This window comes from Ranitomeya imitator, chromosome 1, assembly GCF_032444005.1.
Source record: "Ranitomeya imitator isolate aRanImi1 chromosome 1, aRanImi1.pri, whole genome shotgun sequence".
NCBI lineage: Eukaryota > Metazoa > Chordata > Amphibia > Anura > Dendrobatidae > Ranitomeya > Ranitomeya imitator.
Genome location: NC_091282.1, coordinates 654,079,960 through 654,085,959, shown reverse-complemented (window position 1 = coordinate 654,085,959; position 6,000 = coordinate 654,079,960). Strand labels below are relative to the sequence as shown.

The window sequence follows — 6,000 nt, the reverse complement described above, 5'->3', positions numbered from 1 at the left end:
GCAATATACTATGTGGCTGGGCAATATACTATGTGGCTGGGCAATATACTACGTGACTGGGCAATATACTATGTGACTGGGCAATATACTACGTGGCTGGGCAATATACTACGTGGCTGGGCAATATACTATGTGACTGGGCAATATACTACGTGACTGAGCAATATACTATGTGACTGGGCAATATACTATGTGACTGGGCAATATACTACGTGGCTGGGCAATATACTATGTGACTGGGCAATATACTATGTGACTGGGCAATATACTACGTGACTGAGCAATATACTATGTGACTGGGCAATATACTATGTGACTGGGCAATATACTACGTGGCTGGGCAATATACTACGTGACTGGGCAATATACTACGTGGCTGGGCAATATACTACGTGACTGAGTAATATACTACGTGGCTGGGCAATATACTACGTGGCTGGGCAATATACTACGTGACTGAGCAATATACTATGTGACTGGGCAATATACTATGTGACTGGGCAATATACTATGTGACTGGGCAATATACTACGTGGCTGGGCAATATACTACGTGGCTGGGCAATATACTACGTGGCTGGGCAATATACTACGAGGTTGGGCAATATACTACGTGGTTGGGCAATATACTACGTGGTTGGGCAATATACTACGTGGCTGGGCAATATACTATGTGGCTGGGCAATATGCTATGTGGCTGGGCAATATACTACGTGGCTGGGCAATATACTACGTGACTGGGCAATATACTACGTGACTGGGCAATATACTACGTGGTTGGGCAATATACTACGTGGCTGGGCAATATACTACGTGGCTGGGCAATATACTATGTGGCTGGGCAATATACTACGTGGCTGGGCAAAATACTACGTGGCTGGGCAATATACCATGTGACTGGGCAATATACTATGTGGCTGGGCAATATACTATGTGGCTGGGCAATATACTACGTGACTGGGCAATATACTACGTGACTGGGCAATATACTACGTGGTTGGGCAATATACTACGTGGTTGGGCAATATACTACGTGGCTGGGCAATATACTACGTGGTTGGGCAATATACTACGTGGCTGGGCAATATACTATGTGGCTGGGCAATATACTACGTGACTGGGCAATATACTACGTGGCTGGGCAATATGGCTGGGCAATATACTACGTGGCTGGGCAATATACTACGTGACTGGGCAATATACTACGTGGCTGGGCAATATACTACGTGACTGGGCAATATACTACGTGGCTGGGCAATATACTACGTGACTGGGCAATATACTACGTGGCTGGGCAATAGACTACATGGTTGGGCAATATACTACGTGGTTGGGCAATATACTACGTGGCTGGGCAATATACTACGTGACTGGGCAATATACTACGTGGCTGGGCAATATACTACGTGGTTGGGCAATATACTACGTGGTTGGGCAATATACTACGTGGCTGGGCAATATACTACGTGACTGGGCAATATACTACGTGGCTGGGCAATATACTACGTGGTTGGGCAATATACTACGTGGTTGGGCAATATACTACGTGGCTGGGCAATATACTACGTGGCTGGTCAATATACTACGTGACTGGGCAATATACTACGTGGCTGGGCAATATACTACGTGACTGGGCAATATACTACGTGGCTGGGCAATATACTACGTGGCTGGGCAATATACTACGTGACTGGGCAATATACTACGTGACTGGGCAATATACTGCGTGACTGGGCAATATACTACGTCGCTGTGCAATATACTACGTGACTGGGCAATATACTACGTGACTGGGCAATATACTACGTGACTGGGCAATATACTACGTGGCTGGGCAATATACTACGTGACTGGGCAATATACTACGTGACTGGGCAATATACTACGTGACTGGGCAATATACTACGTGGCTGGGCAATATACTACGTGGCTGGGCAATATACTACGTGGCTGGGCAATATACTACGTGGCTGGGCAATATACTACGTGGTTGGGCAATATACTACGTGGTTGGGCAATATACTACGTGGCTGGGCAATATACTACGTGGCTGGGCAATATACTACGTGGCTGGGCAATATACTACGTGGCTGGGCAATATACTACGTGACTGGGCAATATACTACGTGGTTGGGCAATATACTACGTGGCTGGGCAATATACTACGTGGCTGGGCAATATACTACGTGGCTGGGCAATATACTACGTGGCTGGGCAAAATACTACGTGGCTGGGCAATATACCATGTGACTGGGCAATATACTATGTGGCTGGGCAATATACTATGTGGCTGGGCAATATACTACGTGACTGGGCAATATACTATGTGACTGGGCAATATACTACGTGGCTGGGCAATATACTACGTGGCTGGGCAATATACTATGTGACTGGGCAATATACTACGTGACTGAGCAATATACTATGTGACTGGGCAATATACTATGTGACTGGGCAATATACTACGTGACTGAGCAATATACTATGTGACTGGGCAATATACTATGTGACTGGGCAATATACTACGTGGCTGGGCAATATACTACGTGGCTGGGCAATATACTACGTGACTGAGTAATATACTACGTGGCTGGGCAATATACTACGTGGCTGGGCAATATACTACGTGACTGAGCAATATACTATGTGACTGGGCAATATACTACGTGGCTGGGCAATATACTACGTGGCTGGGCAATATACTACGTGGCTGGGCAATATACTACGAGGTTGGGCAATATACTACGTGGTTGGGCAATATACTACGTGGTTGGGCAATATACTACGTGGCTGGGCAATATACTATGTGGCTGGGCAATATGCTATGTGGCTGGGCAATATACTACGTGGCTGGGCAATATACTACGTGACTGGGCAATATACTACGTGACTGGGCAATATACTACGTGGTTGGGCAATATACTACGTGGCTGGGCAATATACTACGTGGCTGGGCAATATACTATGTGGCTGGGCAATATACTACGTGGCTGGGCAAAATACTACGTGGCTGGGCAATATACCATGTGACTGGGCAATATACTATGTGGCTGGGCAATATACTATGTGGCTGGGCAATATACTACGTGACTGGGCAATATACTACGTGACTGGGCAATATACTACGTGGTTGGGCAATATACTACGTGGTTGGGCAATATACTACGTGGCTGGGCAATATACTACGTGGTTGGGCAATATACTACGTGGCTGGGCAATATACTATGTGGCTGGGCAATATACTACGTGACTGGGCAATATACTACGTGGCTGGGCAATATGGCTGGGCAATATACTACGTGGCTGGGCAATATACTACGTGACTGGGCAATATACTACGTGGCTGGGCAATATACTACGTGACTGGGCAATATACTACGTGGCTGGGCAATATACTACGTGACTGGGCAATATACTACGTGGCTGGGCAATAGACTACATGGTTGGGCAATATACTACGTGGTTGGGCAATATACTACGTGGCTGGGCAATATACTACGTGACTGGGCAATATACTACGTGGCTGGGCAATATACTACGTGGTTGGGCAATATACTACGTGGTTGGGCAATATACTACGTGGCTGGGCAATATACTACGTGACTGGGCAATATACTACGTGGCTGGGCAATATACTACGTGGTTGGGCAATATACTACGTGGTTGGGCAATATACTACGTGGCTGGGCAATATACTACGTGGCTGGTCAATATACTACGTGACTGGGCAATATACTACGTGGCTGGGCAATATACTACGTGACTGGGCAATATACTACGTGGCTGGGCAATATACTACGTGGCTGGGCAATATACTACGTGACTGGGCAATATACTACGTGACTGGGCAATATACTGCGTGACTGGGCAATATACTACGTCGCTGTGCAATATACTACGTGACTGGGCAATATACTACGTGACTGGGCAATATACTACGTGACTGGGCAATATACTACGTGGCTGGGCAATATACTACGTGACTGGGCAATATACTACGTGACTGGGCAATATACTACGTGACTGGGCAATATACTACGTGGCTGGGCAATATACTACGTGGCTGGGCAATATACTACGTGGCTGGGCAATATACTACGTGGCTGGGCAATATACTACGTGGTTGGGCAATATACTACGTGGTTGGGCAATATACTACGTGGCTGGGCAATATACTACGTGGCTGGGCAATATACTACGTGGCTGGGCAATATACTACGTGGCTGGGCAATATACTACGTGACTGGGCAATATACTACGTGGTTGGGCAATATACTACGTGGCTGGGCAATATACTACGTGGCTGGGCAATATACTACGTGGCTGGGCAATATACTACGTGGCTGGGCAAAATACTACGTGGCTGGGCAATATACCATGTGACTGGGCAATATACTATGTGGCTGGGCAATATACTATGTGGCTGGGCAATATACTACGTGACTGGGCAATATACTATGTGACTGGGCAATATACTACGTGGCTGGGCAATATACTACGTGGCTGGGCAATATACTATGTGACTGGGCAATATACTACGTGACTGAGCAATATACTATGTGACTGGGCAATATACTACGTGACTGAGCAATATACTATGTGACTGGGCAATATACTATGTGACTGGGCAATATACTACGTGGCTGGGCAATATACTACGTGGCTGGGCAATATACTACGTGACTGAGTAATATACTACGTGGCTGGGCAATATACTACGTGGCTGGGCAATATACTACGTGACTGAGCAATATACTATGTGACTGGGCAATATACTATGTGGTTGGGCAATATACTACGTGGACATGCATATTCTAGAATACCCGATGTGTTAGAATCGGGCCACCATCTAGTACACATATATATGACCAGTGTATTTATGTATGTGTGCGGTGTACACAGCTGTATATCCGGGTGTCGCGCTTCTCGCCGTCAGTGGGCGGGGCCGGGAGGACATGGCCGCTGCCGTTGCTGGTCGGACGTGCTGACTCCTCCCCCCTCCCGGGCCTGGTAACACTACAGCCGGGGCCCAGGACGCGGACGCTAAACCGGGAGCAGCGCGGCCTCCTGCAGCCCCCGCCAGTGCTGCGCCCCGGACCTTGCCCGGCATCGACCGGCACGGGAATCCCAGGTGAGTGGCCTGCACCGGAGAATGCCCGGTCGTGTGCCTTCTCTACTGTTATGTAGTACTGTGATATATGGGGGTCCTCTACCCCCCGTACTGTAATATGTTATGGTACCCAATTGTACTGTACTATATAGGGGTCCCCCCTCCTCCCCCTGTACAGTGATATATAGGGGTCCCCCTCCTCCCCCTTGTACTGTGATATAGGGGTCCCCCTCCTCCCCCTTGTACTGTGATATAGGGGTCCCCCTCCTTCCCCCTTGTACTGTGATATATAGGGGTCCCCCTCCTCCCCCTTGTACTGTGATATATAGGGGTCCCCCTCCTCCCCCTTGCACTTTGATATATAAGGGTCCCCCTCCTCCCCCTTGTACTGTGATATAGGGGTCCCCCTCCTTCCCCCTTGTACTGTGATATATAGGGGTCCCCCTCCTCCTCGTACTGTGATATTTAGGGGTCCCCCTCATCCTCCCTTGTACTGTGATATAGGGGTCCCCCTCCTCCCCCCTTGCGCTTTGATATATAGGGGTCCCCCTCCTCCCTTGTACTGTGATATATATGGGTCCCCCTCCCCCCCCTTGTACTGTGATATAGGGGATCCTTCTCCCCCTTGTACTGTGATATATAGGGGGCTCCCTCTTTCCCCCTTGTACAGTGATATAGGGGTCCTTCTCCTCCCCCTCCTCCTCGTACTGTGATATTTAGGGGTCCCCCTCCTCCTCGTACTGTGATATTTAGGGGTCCCCCTCCTCCTCGTACTGTGATATTTAGGGGTCCCCCTCCTCGTACTGTGATATTTAGGGGTCCCCCTCCTCCCTTCTTGCGCTTTGATATATAGGGGTCCCCCTCCTCCTCCCTTGTACTGTGATATATATG

The 6,000-nt window shown here is 48.3% G+C and overlaps 1 protein-coding gene across 1 annotated transcript in view; it reads left to right on the top strand.

The window, feature by feature from the left end:
* Positions 1 to 4,927: 4,927 nt before the first annotated feature.
* The window catches only part of DCAF8 (DDB1 and CUL4 associated factor 8), a 34,591-nt gene continuing 33,518 nt past the window's right edge, over positions 4,928 to 6,000 (top strand). The window contains exon 1 of the mRNA XM_069728740.1: positions 4,928 to 5,130. The gene's annotated coding sequence lies outside the window, so the exon portion shown is untranslated. The remainder of the gene's footprint in view (positions 5,131 to 6,000) is intronic.